Here is a 19918-nt window from a genome sequence, read left to right on the forward strand (position 1 = left end):
ACAGTGGCTTTGACCTAGTTCATGGAAACCCAAAATATCACTGTAGTATCTACCTATCAGAGTAGGGGCTTGTGAAGGTCAAATTATCAGTGGAATTTTAGCACAGGTTCATCTTGCATTAGGCCCAGTGGGTCTCTGAACACGACCTGTGGTTATTTCCCCAGTTCCAGAATGCGTAAAAAATGGACATGCTCAGCAGCTGGCAGGATCCCCACAATGGTCCCCTGACCTGTAGAGTGAATGCTGTTACTGTAGGAAAGGACAAATGGAAGCCACTAGAACTGTTGCTACCTATAAAAATGTAAACGAAAACAATACCACATTTTTGGAGGGATTGCAAAGATTAGTACCACTATCAAGAACTTGAAAGTTGCAAAGGTTGTGATACGCATCACATCCCTTTTCAACTCACCTATTTGGCATGTGCAGAAGACAAATGGATCTTGGAGCATGACTGGATTTTTGTAAATCCGATTATGTGATGATCCCTGTTGCACTGCTATTCCAGATGTGGTTTCATTGTTGAGCAAATCAACACATTTCCCAGTACCTGGTGTGCAGCTATTGATCTGGCAAATGCTTTTTCCTTTATATGTGTTGAAAAAGACAACCGGAAGGAATCAACTGGCAAGGTCAGCAGCACACCTTCACTGTCCCACCACAGGTTATATATCAACCCTTCAGCCCTATGTCATGATTTAGTCTGCAGGGACTAAATCCCCTTCCCCTTCCACAGAACATCACACTGGTCTATTACGTTGATGATGATATGCTGATTAGTCCTGGTAGACAGGAAGTACCAATCACTGTACACATATTGGTAAGATATTTGCATGTCAGAGGATGGAAAATAAATCCACCCCAATTCAGAGGCCTTCTACCTCAGTGAAATTTCTAGGGGTCCAGTGGAGTTGAGTATATCAAGATATCACTTCTAAGTGAAGGATAAGTTGTTACATCTGGCCCTTCCTACTGTTAAAAAAAAAAGAGGCATAAAACCAAGTGAGAGAAGAGAAGTCTCTGCAACAGTCCAAGCTGCTGTGCAACTTACTTTGCCACTTGGGTCATATGATTCAGTTGATCCAGTGATGCTTGAAGCGGCAGATAGAGATGATATTTGGAGTCTTTGGCAAGTACGTATAACTGAATCACAATGCAAACCTTTAGGATTTTGTAGCAAAGCCCTGCCATCCTGTGAAATAACTAGTCTCCTTGTGAGAAACAAGTTTTGGCTTGCTGATGGACCTTAGCAGAAATGAATACTTACCCATGGGCCAAGTTACAATGCGACCTGAGCTCAGTGATAAATCATATTGATGGTATGTAACCTTGATATGATCGGATGCAAAGGGCACCACACCTCTTTGATATTCCAAACCCATAACCCCAGTCTAGTGAGAGGAACACTGGACAAATTACAAACTCCATTAGAGAGGCATCCTAAAAATTACTTCACCAGTTCTCTTCAAAACTGTCAAGGCCACCAAAAAGAAGAAAAGTCTGAGAAACTATCACTCAAGAGGAGCCTAAGGAGACATGACAACTAAATGTAATGTGGTATTCTGGATGGGGTCCTGGAACAGAAGACGACATTAGGTTAAACAAAAGAAGTATGAATAAACTATGGACTTTAGTTAATAATGGATCAAAATTGGCTCATTAAGTAATAAATATACCATACTAATGTAAGATGTTAGTAATAGGAGAAATTGGGTACAGGGTATATAGGAGCTCTGTACTATCATATCCATTTTTCTATAAATATAAAACTATTCCCCCCCCAAAGTCTATTATATTAGAAAAAACTCAAACTCAAATCACCATGTCACAAAATGATAAACCAAGACTTTCCAAAATAAGGAAGAATGTCAAATCATGTTCTTATTTTGTACTTCAATAGAAAGATTTAAATTTAAAATTTAATTATTTCATCTTTAATCCTTTAAAATTGCTATTGTGTATGTGTTTTATAGTATACATAATACATACACACAAAGGTACACGTGTATTTTTAATGTATATGTGCATATTGGGAATGTCCAAAAATTTTTTAACCAGCATTACAGAACTAAATTATTAGAGAGCAAGGGTGTAAACTAAATAAGTCAAAAACTAAATCAGAGTTTCTAAGAGGAAGTTGTGAAACGTAAGCCCATGAACTGTGATATAATTACAATTAGCCTGTTGTTATGTCAAGATGAATAAAAAATAGCAGAAAAATCTATAAGCCTAAGTACAAGCCTATATAATAACATTGCTAGAGACAATTCCAGTTAGTTTCCAGCTTCCTCTTAAAATCAAACATTTGTTAATTAGATAACTAAAAGTAAAATGGTGACATAATAATGTGTAAGTCCTTAGACTTGATAACAGATTTTGAACCATCTCAAACTGATATTACTTCTTCAGTGGCCTTCCCTGGAATAGTTAATGCATGAAAGATTCTGAGCTCCTTTTCTTTGAATACTTCAGCCCTTATTTACTGTTCATGAAGAATACTACTGAGCCATTACACTTTTTATTTGTTTGTTGGAATGATTGATTTTTTAAGTTCTCTATAAGGAACTTAGTACAAGTTGGATGCATATCTCCCTCTTCAATACCAAAAACTCATATTTTACAGCAAAGTTAAAACACCCTATATTTTTACTCTATGGAATTTCCCATTGTCACAGCTATAAAAAATAGACTACAAGTGTATTCCGTACATCAGTTTCTAAAGTAGTCACAGGTACTTTTTAGTTTATTCTAGTTTCACAGGTTCATGTACTATACTCAAGCTTGGCAGGAAGTATCACTAGTTTCACTTAAAAATTAACTACTCTAGGAATACCTGTGTATTTATTTGAAAGACCCCCCCCCCTTTTCAGCATGTCTCTTGATTGTAGAATGCTCATTATTTTTAAATAGGACTTTGGGGGTGGGAACTACTATTTTTTTGCAGTTCTGAGACTAGAAGAAATAACTTTACAGGGAAAAAATTAGGAGAAATAATTTAAAAATATCTTTCACTAGTAATAGTTTACCTGAAAACCCCCAAAATTGTCCACAAGAGTTTTTCTTGGGAGAAGTGTGTAATAATGAAATTTTATCATGAAATTCAAACCATTTCATACATAAGGAGATGACAGAGGATGATGTTATAAAAAGACTTGGAATTCTGGAAAATATTAAATGAGTCTTTTGCCTCCAGCTAAACAATTTCATCCTAAACAAATAATTCAGGCAGCTGATTATCTTAAATTATTTGAAGAGCTTCTAAAATGGAATTCCATACCCCTTAGTACCTTAATATCTGCTATGGAGTGAATCATGGCCCCTCCAAATTCATATGTTGAAACCCTAACCCTAATGTAACTATATTTGGTTATATGAGCTGAATATTTGTGTCTTCCCAAAATTCATGTGTTAAAACCCTATATGCAAATGGGATGGTATTAGGAGGTGGGACCATTGGGAGGTAATTAGGATCAAATGAGGTCAAGAGGGTAAAGTCCTCATGAATGAGATTAGTGCCTTATAAGAGTCACAAGAGTATCTGGTCTTGCATTTAGGCCTTTAATCCATTTTGAGTTATTTTTATATATGGTGTTAGAAAATGTTTTGATTTCATTCTTTTACATGTAGCTGTCCAGTTTTCCCAGCACCACTTATTGAAGAGACTGTTTTTCCTCCATTGTATATTCTTGCCTCTGTTGTCATAGATTAATTGACCATAAGTGCATGGGTTTATTTCTGGGCTTTCTATCCTGTTCCATTGATTTATGTGTCTGTTTTTTTGTACCATACTGTTTTGATTACTGTAGCTTTGTAGTATAGTCTGAAGTCAGGGCACATGATTCCTCCAGCTCTGTTCTTCTTTCTCAAGATCGTTTTGGCTATTTAGTTTCTTCTCTGTTTCCACACACAATTAAAAATTTTTTGTTCCAGTTCTGTGAAAAACGCCATTGGTGGGCTTCCCTGGTGGCGCAGTGGTTGGGAGTCTGCCTGCCGATGCAGGGGACACGGGTTCGTGCCCCAGTCCAGGAAGATCCCACATGCCGCAGAGCGGCTGGGCCTGTGAGCCATGGCTGCTGAGCCTGCGTGTCCGGAGCCTGTGCTCTGCAATGGGAGAGGCCACAGCAGTGAGGGGCCCGCATACCACAAACAAAAAACAAAAAACAGAAAAACAAAAACACACCATTGGTAATTTGATAGGGTCTGCATGGAATCTATAGATTACTTTGGGTAGTATGGTCATTTCAACAATATTGATTCTTCCAATCCAAGAACACGGTATATCTTTCCATCTGTTTGTGTCATCTTCATCATATAGTTTTTGGAGTACAGTAACTGCTAGAGGAAAATATACACATAACACTCTTTGACATAAATCGTAGCAATATTTTTTTGGGTCTATCTCCTAGAGTAATGGAAACAAAACCAAAAATAAACAAATGGGACCTAATTAAACTTAAAAGCTTTTTCACAGCAAAGGAAATCATAAACAAAATGAAAAGACAACCTACAGACTGGGAGAAAATATTTGCAAACAATGCAACCAACAAGCAATTGATCTCCAAAATATACAAACAGCTCATACAGCTCAATATCAAAAAACAAACAACCCAATCAAAAAATGGGCAGAAGGGACTTCCCTGGTGACTCAGTGGTTAAAAATCAGCCTGCCAGTGCAGGGGACATGGGTTCAAGCCCTGGTCCAGGAAGATCCCACATGCTGTGGAGCAACTAAGCCCGTGTACCACAACTACTGAACCTGCACTCTAGAGCCTGCGAGCCACAACTACTGAGCCTGAGTGCCACAAATACTGAAGCCTGCACACCTAGAGCCCGTGCTCTGCAACGAGAGAAGCCACCACAATGAGAAGCACATGCACCGCAATGAAGAGTAGCCCCCACTCACCTCAACTAGAGAAAGCCCACACACGGCAATGAAGACCCAACACAGCCAAAACTAAATAAATAAAAATAAATAAATCTATTTTAAAAAATGGGAAGAAGACCTAAACAGACATTTCTCCAAAGAACACATACAGCTGGCCATTTCTCCAAAGAAGACATACATTTATAGGCACGTGAAAAGATGCTCAGCATCACTAATAATTAGAGGAATGCAAATCAAAACTGCAGTGAGGTATTACCTCACACCAGTCAGAATGGCCATCATCAAAAAGTCTACAAATAGTAAATGCTGGAGAGGGTGTGGACAAAAGGGAACCCTTGTGCACTGTTGGTAGGAATGTAAATTGCTGCAGCCACTGTGGAGAACAGTATGAAAGTTCCTTAAAAACTAAAAATAGAGTTACCATGTGATCCAGCAATCCCACTCCTGGGCATATATCTGGAAAAGATGAAAACTCTAACTCAAAAAAATACATTCACCCCAATGTTCGTAGCAGCACTATTTACAATAGCCAAGACATGGAAGCAACCTAAATGCCCAATGACAGATGAATGGATGAAGAAGAGATAGTATATTTATACAGTGGAATACTACTCAGCCATAAAAAAGAATGAAATAATGCCATTTGTAGCAACACAGATGGACCTAGAGATTATCATACTAGGTGAAGTAAGTCAGAGAGAGAAAGACAAATATCATATGATATCATTTATATATGGAATCTAAAAAATGATACAAATGAACTTATTTACAAAACAGAAATGGATTCACAGACACAGAGAACAGACTTACACTTACCAAAGGGGAAAGCAGGAGGGATGGATAAATTAGGAATTTGGGATAAAAAGATACACGCTACTATATATAGAATACATAAACAACAAGGACCTACTGTATAGCACAGGGAACTATATGCAATATCTTATAGTAACCTATAATGGAAAAGAATATATATGTGTGTATATATATATATATATATATAACTGAATCACTGCTGTACACCTGAAACATTGTAATTTGATTATATTTCAGTAAAAAATTATAAATACCAAAAATACATTTATTAATTTTTTTAAAAAGAGTCACAAGAAAGTTTGCTCTTCCTCTCTGCTCTCTGCCAGGTGCAGATATAAGGAGAAGTTAGCAGTCTACAAATCAGAAAACTTTCCTTACCAGAACTCAACCATACTGGCACCCTGCTCTTGAACTTCCAGTCTCCAGAACTGTAAGAAATAAATTTCTGTTGTTTAAGCCATCCAGTGTATGGTAGTTTGTTACAGCAGCTTGAATTCACTAAGACATTTAGAGATAGGACCTGTGAGGAGGTGATGAAGGTGAAATGAGGTCATATGGGTGGGGCCCTAATCTGACAGGGTTGGTGTCCTTATAAGAAAAAGAAGAGACACCAGACTTCTCTCTCTACCATGGAGGACACAGAAGGCAGCCATCTGAAAGCCAGGAAGAAAGCTCTCACCAGAAACCAAATCAGCTAGCACCTTGATCTTATACTTCCCAACCTCTGGAACTGTGAGAAAATAAATTTCTGTTGTTTAAGCCACCCAGTCTATGGTATTTTGTCATGGCAGCCCAAGCCAACTAAGACAGTATCATAGAGTACTTCTTTATACTTACTTTCAGGACAAGCATCTGGGTTCCTTTGGAAAGGAAGCCCAACATTCATACTGTACACTGGAATTTAGAAAGAGCTAGGGGGACAAACTGTAGAAGTTTCCTAAGAAAATAAAGGTAAGGAAGAGATTCTTAGTCATTTCTGTGCCCTAACATAGGAAATCTTCACCTCCTAGAGTAATCTGATGTTAGGTTGATGATTTTCCTATAACCTCATCTTATCTCCATCAAAGTCAGAGGGGAAAACATCACCCTACTATTACCAAAAACTCTGCTTGCAATAAGGTAGGTTGTCAACCATAACTTTAAAAGTCGTACCAAGATATTGCTGACAAAGTAACAAGGGCTTTCTGGATCTTTTGCTAATCATTGTCTCATGATTTTTTACTTGCTCCAGAATTTTAGAGGATAGTTGACTAGGTCTTCTCCAGAAGATAAGGCTGCATAATTTCATTATCATTGCATTATTTTCCAAAGACCCTGGCAGCTAGAATTCATCTTAAAATAATGATCTTCAAAGTGGGGTACCTCTATCTCTTGAGGTACACCAGGGCCACTTCATACAGCTGTGCAGCGTAGGCCCTGGGGTGAAAGATACCTTTCACAGCTGTACGAGGGCATGGATAGGACTATTTTCCTTTCTGACCACTTCTCTTACGTTCACCATATTCTTACTTTACAAAAACAAAAGATTGCTCTCTTATCCATCCCAAATCTTACTACAGTGTGTATCTCAAGGGCTGTGTTGTCCAATACAATAGTCACTAGTCACATGTGGATACTGGGCACCTGAAATGTAGCTGGTATGAATTAAGATTTGCTGCTTGTATAAAATACTACAAGGAATAGTACCAAAAAAAAAAAATGTACAACTACCTCATTTTTAACTTTTTATATTGACTGAATGTTGAAATGATTATATTTGGAAATATTGCATTACATATAACTTTAATTTCACCTGATTCTTTTTGCTTTTTAAACAAATTTTAAATTACATATATAGCTCACATTATATTTCTATTGGATAGCACTTCTGCTTTCGGAGAAGTCTCCCATATAAGGCATCAAAAATTTGCATTCAGGCTTTGTGTCTTTCCTTTTCTTCTCTTTAAGAGTGGGTATTTTGGTATTCAGTGGAACAGTTTGCCCAATATGTTCATTCAGATATAATGTAGAGTGTGGTTATAAGAGTGTTGATAATTTTACTCAAAGAAAGCATTGCTCCTGAGTGAGAGAGTTGAGAGAACCAAGCAGAGTATAGGTAAGAAACATTGGTAGCATCTTAGGTCATCCAGGTGATATGCTCATTGCTCATTGCTCTCTGCCTTACTTAGCACTCTTCCTTAAAATTAGTATTTATAAGTGAGATGATTGTCCTATAGTAGTCCCAGATTGACTGTAAAGACTGGATAATCAATCCTTTTGTAATTCAGGGGGTTTCTAATTCTTTGCTTTCGACAAATTTGATGGAGAACCTAAAGTTGATGATTTAAAATAACATTTAATGAGAGATTACTATGATACTTTTGGCATGCAATTCAGAAGTTGAAATAATTGAAGGACTTTACTATAATAAAACTATTCTCATCTATTTATGAGAACAGTGTCTCTGAGTGCTTATATCTATAAAACCCCAAAATAGAAATTGAAACTAGATTAAATTCTATCTCTAACAATAAATAACATTCATCAATAGATTTTGAGAGATGTATCCAATAAAATTTTACTAATTATGTGTAATTATTATCAAAATTTATAATATATTGTTTCAAATTTTAACTACTGATAATTATAATAAAACTTTCAGGTAATTTTAATTTTTAATTTTAAAAGACTTTCAAACATAAAAATATACCGCATTACATAAAATTCTGGGAATGGAGAATGGAATGAAAATAATATTTCATTGAGAAAAAGGAATGATGTGAAATGCAGTCTTTTTTATGAATGATAGTGACTTTCTAATAAATATGTTATTTTGATGGTACTGGAAACATAAGAGTCATGTGATGATTTTATTTTAAAATGTCAATATTTATAGTATAATGGAAATTACATTCTTTAAAACTACATTTCTAATGGAAAATTTTAGATGTCAACTTTCAAATTTTATAATATTTTGAAACAGTTTCACAGTTTTTCAAAACTCTTTTAGGGACAAAGTGAGCAAAAATATTCAGATGACTGCCTCAGATGGCAGCTAGTCAAAACTGTCTCATTTTATAGATGTAGCAGCTGAGGACCACAAGTTCTGTTCTTGAACCAGAACCCAAAGCCACATTCAGTCACTCGCTCTGCAACTCCATTCCATCTCCTACGCAAAGAGGGCACACGGGGTTCTGAGAGAAAGTCCATGTTTATTAATGACAAGGTACCTCTAAGTAAAAGGTCATCTCTTAAATGTATTTGAGTTTAGAGCTGTCTGACATCTGTGGTAGCCTGTCACCACTAGTCTCATCAGGATTCCTTCTAAGGCAATCATTTAGAAATATGAGGTGTCCATACATCTATCTCAGCAAGTTGGGTTGTGATTTATCTGACAGCTGACTTCCCTAACAAAGCTGGAAGCAGCTTAGGGGGAGTAGATCTTCATTGTTTTAGTTGGCTTGGGCTGGGCTGCCATAACAAAATACCATACACAGAAATTAATTTTCTCCCAGTTCTGGAGCTGAAAGTGAGATCAGTGTGCCAGCATGGTCGGGTTCTGTTCCTGGCTTGCAGACAGCTGCATTCTTGCTGCATATGCCTGCCAAGAGAAAGCAAGATCTGGATCTGGTCTCTCTTCCTATCCTTAAGGACATAATCCTATTGGATCAGGACCCTACCCTTATGACCTCATTTAACTTTACTTCCACAAAGACCCTACCTCCAAATATGTCACATTAGGGGCTAGGGCTTCAACTTATGAATTTTGGTTGGACACAAACATTCAGTTCCCAACACTCATAAATCTTTATATACCTTGTTCCTAACCCAACGGATGGCACTAGTGAGCATTAATAAATTTCTGCTGAATAAACTCATATTAATTCCTTATATCAGTGTCATAGTGGCAATGTAGTATAGCAAAGAGAAAACTAGCTCTATGACCTTGGGCAAGTCATATAACATATCTGAGCCTCAGCTTCTTCAGATGTAAAGTCTAGATGGCAACTCTTATAAATATGAAGCTTAGAAGGGAGGTGTGTCAAGGGTATGGAATCGTATGTGTGAAATAATAGCTCTATATAATACTTTTGCTTAACATTTTACAGTTTATGAAGCACTGCTGTATACATCATTCTACTGAATGAAGACCTGAATGCCTCAGACACTGGTAGCACCAAGCTTCATGATCTTTAAGGTCTTGGATCAACTGGTATTGTGAAAAGAAAATAAGGTAACCTTGGACTTCATTAGGTCATAATTTCTGTGTTATGCAATGAAGTAATTCACTGCATTGGTCTAGCTCTCAGGGTGATCAAGAGGCCAGGTTAATAAATCTTCCCGGCAGGGAGAGGAAAATATTAGGTGTTTTAATGTCTATTCTTTTGCAAAATTAATCAGTTACTTGCTATTTCCTTAAATAAATTAGTTTTCAGAATACTTATAGCCAAAGTTTTGTAAGTCCAATCACGGACACTAGATGGCACCATAAGAACCTCACCTGCACCAATTCCTGACAGTCCAACAGCTCTCTCACAATTTACAGCCTGAAGATTTTTAACACAGACTCTAGGGTGAAGAAAAGTTCTTTCATTTCTGTGTAGAGTCTATAAGTTTTCTCTCTAAGAGGTTGCTCTCCTACCGTGAATAGTACGCAGAGGATCAAGACTCTCGTGGGAAACTACAGACAGCGTGGGTCAAGTCAGGAGGCTTGGTCTGAGTCCCAGTGCTGATGCTTAGCAGGTTTTTGCGGAGAAAGTCTGTTTCCTGCCCTGTATGCATCTCACAGAATTGCTGGGAGGACCATACAGAGTCATGTATGAGAACTGCCACGTGCTACAATTTTTTTTTTTTTTTTTGGTACGCGGGCCTCTCACTGTTGTGGCCTCTCCCGTTGCGGAGCACAGGCTCCGGACGCGCAGGCTCAGCGGCCATGGCTCACGGGCGCAGCCGCTCCGCGGCATGTGGGATTTTCCCGGACCGGGGCACAAACCCGTGTACCCTGCATCGGCAGGCGGGCTCTCAACCACTGCGCCACCAGGGAAGCCCCACGTGCTACAATTAAAAAACAAGGTTCTTTCTACCTCTGCAGCCCCTCTTCCTGGGAGGCTCCTGCCTTTGCACCAGCTCCGGGCCTCTGCTACCCTGGCCCCTGCCTACTCTGTTTTCAACCACAAGCTCACTCCTCAAGCATCTGTAAAGGACTCTCACAACAGATCTATTTTTGCACTTTCACTCAAACGGCTGAAACTCATGCTTCTTAGCGTCCCCCACCCCAGTGGTGCTCAGCTTCTCTTCAGTAGTCCTGTGGCTACTCGTCATCATCTGGAAGTGAACCCCTTAAAATCATCAGCTTCACGTCCCATTGTTGCAGAAGTCGTCCCTCCTCTCCCCTCCCCACTTGCTCATCCCCTCATTGCGATTCCAGCTCCTCCACGGCTTCCTTCTCTCCCTGTTGGCCAGCCCCCGCTTCTCTGAGCACAGAGCCCCTCCTTCTCTTCTTGCCTAAGCTCTGTACTCTCTCACCAGCACCTGCGACTCCCTCTCCCCAGTCCTCCGATGCTCCAGCCCTCAGGCCCCCACGGGACCAGTGCAGCCCTCTGTTTGAGGCAGCGCAGAGCGCCAGGTGGAAGAGCACAGGCGTAGAATTGTTTATTACCAGCTTTTACACAGTGACGAGCTGTGTAAGTTACCCTGCCCACGTACACTACGGGTCCCTCTGAGCACCAGCGCGGGGTATTTTAGGGGGATGAAAACATCTACCCACAGGAGAAGTAAGAGAGTTAGTAGGTAAGAAGAGATTTTCTAAAACATATTTTCATGCTTTTATCTTTTGCCTCTTCCACATATGTGACCTCTCCCTGCGATCCAGAGGTACTTCTGTGGAGGGCAAGTGGATGAATAGGTGGACTAGGATTATGAGAGTGAAACGCAAATAAGAGGCAGGGTGTAGTTTATTTCTAAAACAGGTAACTGAGATATAAAACTAAAGGCCTGAAGAAAGTAGGGCCTAGAGATTAGGCCCTTTGGAAACAAAACAGGGGAGACCCAGGTATACCTGCCTTCTGTTTCCCACCACAACCAGAAAGGATCATGAAGACCACGGAGGAGGAACCTCAGAGGAAACAGGGGGGGCAGAGGGGCTGCATTGTCCCTGTATGGTCAGGCCCCCCGCGATGGCTGTTCCCTTGCTCTCTGTGCATCCCCTGACTGACCAGTCCCTGCCTCACCTGCATCCTACTCACCTGACCGACCTTCCCTCCTCAAAAAACGGCTATGTACTCGCCCCGGGCCCTGACTAGTGATTGCTCATTAGATCAGAACATCCGCACCTTGCTAGCTCATCAAAGGGGTGGGGAGGGGCATGCTCCTCTGCTGGTTTCCCTGGTAACCGATGAGCCAACCTGACGTCACTTCCCCTTGCAGCTGGTAACCTCCCTCTCGCCGAGGTAGTGAAGACGCCGCTGTCTGCTCCACAGGGTGGGGGGAGTGACGCCCGGACCTCGCTTCACACAGGTAAGACCCTCCTATCCATTAACACCACTGACGTCTCTGTCACTGATTCTGGGGTCCTTCTACGGTCTTCAAGCTGGGCAAATATTGGGCTCACAGGCCTGCGGGGTGCAGCACAACAGTCCCTTTTCAAGAGTCCTATATTCACCTAATCGTGAAACCCTGAAACCTAGGCGGGTCCCTTAAGCCCCAGAAGCAAGGATGTGGAAAGAAAATCCACAGCATATATTTAGTCATTTAGCCCTCAAAACAACTCCACAAAACCACTGTTACCCACATAAAACAGCACCACAAGACTATTATTGGCTCCATTTTACTGAATAGGAAAGTGACAGGATTTTTACTCAGGCCAGCTGACTTCAAAGGCCGTGCTCTTAACCATCACCCTACACAGCCTTTCAGTAAACATCAGTTCCCTGCACTCACCCCAACCCCATCTCGGTTCAATGCCGGGGCTAAGAAGCTGAGTTAGGAAAGGCAGGCTACCATGTGTTTCATGCTCTTACTATTTAAGGTTTGAACTCAGCTGGGCCTTCGGTTCTGCTGCATTTCCTGTTGTTTGTGCTCCGTGGGCTCCCTTCACCAATCCCTGCAATAGGCCTAAACCTTCAACACCCCCTGCCCTGCTCACCTTCAGCAGTAAACTTGCCTGTGATTCATAGAGAAAATCAGTGCCATTAGGGGTGGACTCTCTCAGCTTCTCTCCTTCCCTCAACTTATCGTCAGGAGCACCCTCTCCTATCCAACCAATTTTCGAAAGAGAGGTTTCTCTCTCTATCCTATTTCAGACCACTCCCTCCTTTGCTCTTTCACCTCCTCCAGGAGTTCTCTCAGGTGTCTCTTTTTCCAGTATGTTCAATCTTCGCCCTCTCTGCTGGGTCCTTTCAGCGTATAAACAAGGTAAGGTCTTTCCTCACCTTCATGTCACTTCCATCTACAATTGTCCTAGATTTCAGAAATTTCCAAGCACCAGTCCCTGAACTCTTCCTAAGTAGTGAGGAAATCTCACTAATTCATGATAAATACTTGAGCAAATAAGGATAATATAGTGAGTTTCTCATTAAGCTAAAGTAATTCAATTTAAATGATTTTCTTTTGTTCTGAAATTATGACTTTTTTTTAATGTTCTGATATTCTTTGTATAGGAGGCCCTCTGTATCTGTGGGTTCTGTATCCTTGGTTACAGAAGGCCGACTGTACCACACCATTTAATACAAGGGACTTGAGCACCCGTAGAGTTTGATATCCTTTGGGGGTCCTGAAACAAATCCCCCAAGGATCCCCAGAGATGACTGTATGCCACCTATCAGAAGTGTGAAGACTTCACCTGAGCAACGAACAACCCTCTTTGCTGTAAGACGTTGAGATTTGGGGCACCTTTTTTTTTTTTTTTACTGTGCATTACCGAGCCAAGAAGCCCTCAAACTCTTTGGTCTCTGAACATCTCTACACTCTTGAAAACTATTAAGGACCTGTATTGACTATGTTTCCTTACTTTCTGTCTTCTTAAAGCTCTGGCACCTGGGACCTTGCTAGCACAGGGGAGACTGCTCCTTTGAGGACTAGCTAATTCCTAGAGATAACAAGCTCCTCCCTTGTGAATATACCTCTCATGTGCAAGCTAACCAATCCAAAACCATACCCCCTCTGCCCCCATAAGCACCCCCTTTTTCCAGCTCTCACAGGGCTCTTATACTCTGGGCCAATACAGCAATATGTTGTTTTACTGCACTTCGCAGATACTGCATTGTTTACAAATTGAAGGCTTGTGACAAACCTGCGTTGAGCAAGTCTATTGGTGCCGTTTTTCCAGCAGCATTAGTTTAATTAAGGTATGTGCATTGTTTTCTTAGACATAATGCTATTGCACACTTAATAGGCTGCAGCATAGTGTGAACATAATGTTTATATGTACTGGAAACCAAAAAATTCGTGTGGCTTGCCTTATTGCCCCATTTGCTTTAATGCAATAGTCTGGAACCAAACCAGCAGTATCTCCGAGGTATGCCTGTACTCACCTGTCCTAGTCACCTCAGGGCCAAATGCAGGAAACCGTAGGACAACCCCTACACCTAAGAGCCTGCTGAAATTATTCAAACCTGCTTACCCTGCCTTGCCTGTTCCTTTCTGCGAAAACCACAGTAAGGCTCTCACCCATGCTTTCCCCTCGCTCCTTCAGCCTTCTGACTGACTTCCCGGTGGCCCTGTGTGGCCCTGTGTGACATGGCAGGCCTCCTACTCTCGGGAACAGACTTCCCTTTCAGTGACAGTCATCTCCTGATCTATTGACCTAACCATACCCGAGTAATAACAGAGCCTACATTTTAAAACAGGACCTCAATGGACTTTTGTTTATGTGGGTTCTATATATTGATATTTACTGTTTTAGATATTAAAACTGAGAAATTTTAAAAATATGTAAATGAATCCATTATACATTAGCATAGTAATATCTTAATGAAAAATATATTTTCTAAAACAAATAACTGTGAGAAGAGTAGCACTGTTTCAATTTTTGCAAATCTCTTTAATGTCTGGCTAAGCAGAATAAAGCTGGGTTTTGGGGTCTGCTTCTGCATTCAAAGAGCTGCAGTATCACATTCTGGAAAACTCCACAATACACTCATGAGAGATTGAGAATGAAAAAAGCAAATAACATTTAGTCATTGATTTTGAAATTGACCTCATAGACCCAGGGAAAATGTCCCCAGACCACACTTGGAGAATGCTAACCTACACAATATTGACTAATACAAGCAAGTTTTTTAGAATTTAATTTTTTTCCAGTTGTATTGAGATATAAATGACATACAGTACTGTATAAGTTTAGGTGTCTAGCATAGTGATTTGACTTATATACATCATGAAATGATTATCATGTTTAGTGAGCATCCGTCATCTCATATCAACACAAAATTAAAGAAATAGGGGAAAAAATTTTTTCCTTATGATGAGAACTCTTAGGATTACTCTCTTAACAACTTTCATATGTATAGTACAGCAGTGTTAATTATCTTTATCATGTTGTACATTACATCTCTAGTACTTATTTATCATATGACTGGAAGTTTTGTACCTTTTGACTGCCTTCACCCAATATCCCACCCACACCCGTGCCTCTAGTAACCACAAATCTGATATCTTTTGCCATGAGTCTGTCTGTTTGCTTTTGAAGTATAATTGACCTACAAAACTATGTTAATTCCTGATGTATAACATAGTGAATCAATATTTCTAAACATTTCAAATTGATCACCACGATAAGTCTAGTTACCATCTGTCCCCATACAAAGATATTACATAATTGTTTACTATTTTCCCCACACTGTACATTTCATACCCATGACTCATTTATTTTGTAACTAGAAATGTGTGCCTCAGTCTCCCTCACCTATGTCTTATCTCCCCCTCAACTCCTCCCCTTAGCAACGACATGTTTGTTCTCTGTGTCTATGTCTCTGTTATATTTGTTCATTTCTTTTGTTTTTTAGATTCCACATGTGAGTGATATCATGTCTTTCTCTGACTTATTTCACTTAGCATAATACCCTCTAGGCCATCCATGTTGTCACAAATGGCAAGGTTTCATTCTTTTTATGGCTGAGTAAGATTCCACTGTGTGTGTGTGTGTGTGTGTGTGTGTGTATCCATTCATCTGTGGATGGAAACTTAGGATGCTCCCATATCTTAGCTATTGTAAATGATGCTGCTATGAACATAGGGTTGCATATATCTTTTCTAATTACTGTTTTTATTTTCTTTGGATAAATATCCAGAAGTGGAATTACTGGATCATATGGTAGTTCTATTTTTAAGTTTTTGAGCAATTTCCATAATGTTTTCCATAGTGGCTACACCAATTTACATTCCTACCAACAGTGCACAAGTGTTCTTTTTTCCAATCCTTGCCAATATGTGTTACTTGTTGTCTTTTGATAATAGTCATTCTGACAGATATAAAGGGGATATTTCATTGCGATTTTGGTTTGCATTTCCCCAATGATTAGTGCTGTTGAGCATCTTTTCATGTGTCTGTTGGCCATCTGCATATTTTCTTTGGAAAAATGTCTACTCAGATCCTCTGTCCATTTTTTAATTGTTTTTTTGTTTGATGTTGAGTTGTATGAATTCTTTAGCTATCAACCCCTTATCAGCTACAGTAAGTCCCCTACTTACAGACAAGCTCCTTTCTGAGAGTGCATTCATAAGCCCAGTTTGTTCGTAAGTCCAGCAATATTAGCCTAGGTACCCAACTACCACAATCGGCTATATAGTATTGTACTATAATAGGTTTATAGTACCTTTCACACAAATAATACATAAAAAACAAACACAAAAAATAAAGAAAACATTTTTAATCTTACAGTATGTTTCCTTGAAAAGTACAGTAGTACAGTACAACAGCTGGCATTGAGGGAACAGGCAAGAAGAGTTACTGACTGGGGGAGGGAGAGGAGGTGGGAGAGGGTAGAGCTGAAAGATCTTCAGCAATAGAAGACTGAGGGCAAGCTGCAATTTCACTCATGCCTGACGTTGATGGAACGCACATTCACACCTTTGAAAGTTCAAAACGTGAAGGTTTGTATGTAGGGGACTTACTGTATGTCATTTGCAAATATCTTCTCCCATTTAGTAGGCAGCTTTTTCATTTAGTTGATAGTTTCCTATGTGCAGATTTTTTAATTTGATGTAGTCCCATTTGTTTATTTTTGCTTTTGTTTCCCTTGCCTGTGGAGACATATTCAAAAAAAAATATTACTAAGACCAATGTCAAAGAGTATACTTCTTATGTTTTCTTTTAGAAGTTGTATGGTTACAGGTCTTACATTTATATCTTTAATGCATTTGAGTTTACTTTTGTGCATGGTGTGAGTTGTCCAGTTTGCTTCTTTTGCATGTAACTGACCAGTTTTCCCAACACCATTTATTGAAGAGACTGTCTTTTCCCCATTGTATATTCTTTCCTCCTTTGTTTTAGGTTAATTGCCCATATAACTGTGGGTTTATTTCTGGGCTGTCTTTTCTTTTCCACTAATCTATATGTCTGTTTTTGTGCCAGTACCATGCTGTTTGGATTACTGTAGCTTTGTAGTATAGTTTGAAATCAGGGATTGTGATCTCTCCAGCTTTGTTCTTCTTTCTCAATATTGTTTTGGCTATTTGGAGTCTTTTGTGTTTCCAGACAAATTTTAAAATTATTTGTTCTAGTTCTGTGAAAAATGCCATTAGTATTTTGACAGCGATTGCATTGAATCTGTAGATTTCCTTGGGTAGTATGGTCATTTTTAACAATATTAATTCTCCCAGTCCATGAGCATGATATATCTTTCCATCAGGTTGTGTCATCTTCAGTTTCTTCAGTGACAAGTTGGTTGTTTAGTAGTGTATTATTTACCCTCCACATGTTTATGTCTTTTGCAGTCTTTTTTCTTGTAGTTGATTTCTAGTCTCACAGTGTTGTGGTCAGAAAAGTTGCTTGATAGGATGTCAATCTTTTTAAACTTAGACTTGTTTTGTGCCCTACAATATGACCTATCCTGGAGAACATTACATGGACACTTGAAAAGAATGTGTATTCTGCTGCTTTTGGATGGAATGTTCTATGTATACTTGTTAAGTTCACTTGGTCTAATGTGCTGTTTTAGGTCAGTGTTTCCTTTTTGATTTTCTATCTAGATGATCTGTCCATTGATGTAAGCAGGGTTTTAAATTCCCCCACTATTACTGTGTTATTTGTCAATTTCTCTTTTTATATCTGTTAATATTTGGTTTATGTATTTAGGTGGTCATATTTGGTTTATGTATTTAGGTACTCTTATGTTGGGTGCATATATATTTTAAATTATCATATTTTCTTTTTGGATTGATCCTTTTATCATTCTGTAATGCCCTTCTTTGTCTCTTTTTACGATCTATTTTGTCTGTTATAAGTATTGCTACACCCTGGCTTCCTTTTTGTTTCCATTTGCATGAAATAGCTTTTTTCATTCCCTCACTTTCAGTTCGTGTGTGTCTTTAGATCTCTTGTAGAGAACATATATTTGCATCTTGTTTTGTATCTGTTCAGCCACTCTGTCTTTTGACTGGAGCATTTAGTCCATTTACATGTAAAGTGATTATTGATAGGTATGTACTTATTGCAATTTTGTTAATTGTATGGGGGTTATTTTTGTAATTCTTTTTTGTTCCTTTCTTCTTCTTTTGCTCTCTTTCCTTGTGATTTGATGACTATCTTTAGAGTTATGTTTGGATTTCTTTCCCTTTTTTTGGTGTGTGTATAATTATAGATTTTTGATTTGTGGTTACCATGAGGTTTATAGATAGCAATCTATATATCTACCTGATTGTTTTAAGTTGCCAGTCTCTCAAGTTCAAACACATTTTTAAAACCTGGGATTTTTACTCCCAGTCCTCATGTTTACTGTTTTTGACATCATGTTTTACATCCTTTTGTTTTCTGTATTCCTTAACTACTTATTGTGGATATAGACGATTTTACTACTTTGTCTTTTAACGTTCCTACTAGCTTCATAAGTAATTGATTTACTACCACTACTGTATATTTGCCATTACCAATGAGATTTTTCCTTTCATAATTTTCATGTTTCTAGTTGTGGCCTTTTCTTTCCTGCTTAGAGAAGTCCCTTTAACATTTTTTGTAAGGCTGTTTCAAGGTGATGAACTCTTTTAGCTTTTGCTTGTCTGTAAAACTTTTGATCTCTCTTTCAAATCTGAATGATAGCCTTGAGGGGTAGAGTATTCTTGGTCATAGGTTTTTTGTTTCATCACTTTAAATATATCATATCACTCCCTTCTGGCCTGCAGAGTTTCTGCTGAAAAGTCAGTTGATACTCTTAGGGGAGTTCCCTTGTATGTAATTTGTTGTTTTTCTCTTGCTATTTTTAATATTCTCTCTTTAATTTCTGCCATTTTAATTACAGTGTATCTTAGTATGGTCCTCTTTCAGTTGATCCTGTTTGGGACTCTGTGATTTCTGGACCCAAACGTCTGTTTCCTTTCCCAGGTTAGGGAAGTTTTCAGCTGTTATATCTTCAAATATGTTATCTGCCCCTTTCTCTCTCCTTCTTCTGGGACCCCTATAATGTGAATGTTAGTATGCCTGATGTTGTACCAGAGGTCTCTTAAGCTGTCCTCATCTCTTTTTACTCATTTGTCTTTTTTTCTGTTCAGTTCAAGTGATTTCAACTACTCTCTTTTTTAGTTTGATCCATTCCTCTGTATCATCTAATCTACTTTTATTCTTTCTAGTGTATTTTTTATTTCACTTATTGTATTCTTTTTTTTTTTGTGAGTGTGTGTGTGTGTGTGTGCAGTACACGGGCCTCTCACTGTTGTGGCCTCTCCCGTTGCGGAGCACAGGCTCCGGACGCGCAGGCTCAGCAGCCATGGCTCACGGGCCCAGCCACTCCACGGAATGTGGGATTGTCCCAGCCCGGGGCATGAACCCGTGTCCCCTGCATCGGCAGGCGGACTCTCAACCACTGCGCCACCAGGGAAGCCCTCACTTATTGTATTCTTAAGCTCCATTTCATCTTTCTTTATTTTTCCTTTTTGTTAAACTTCTCACTGTATTTGTTTATTCTTCTCCCAAGTTCTTCGAGCATCTTTCTTTTTTTCTTTTTTTTTTTGCCTATCCCATGTGGCATGTGGGATCTTAGTTCCCCGACTAGGGATCGAACCTGTGCACTCTGCAGTGGAAGTGTGGAG

The 19918-nt window shown here is 39.2% G+C and overlaps 1 long non-coding RNA gene across 4 annotated transcripts in view; it reads left to right on the forward strand.

The window, feature by feature from the left end:
• Positions 1-19918, forward strand: part of LOC132423668 (uncharacterized) — a 58902-nt gene that overhangs the window by 3371 nt on the left and 35613 nt on the right. For 2 of the 4 annotated variants that reach the window (XR_009519027.2, XR_011246434.1), the window contains exons 2-6: positions 6025-6128; positions 9787-9911; positions 12104-12193; positions 13013-13090; positions 13930-14022. This is a non-coding gene — a long non-coding RNA (uncharacterized lncRNA). The remainder of the gene's footprint in view (positions 1-6024; positions 6129-9786; positions 9912-12103; positions 12194-13012; positions 13091-13929; positions 14023-19918) is intronic. The other 2 variants (XR_011246433.1, XR_011246435.1) reach the window with 2 other exon arrangements.

This window comes from Delphinus delphis, chromosome 3, assembly GCF_949987515.2.
Source record: "Delphinus delphis chromosome 3, mDelDel1.2, whole genome shotgun sequence".
NCBI classification, from domain to species: Eukaryota; Metazoa; Chordata; class Mammalia; order Artiodactyla; family Delphinidae; genus Delphinus; species Delphinus delphis.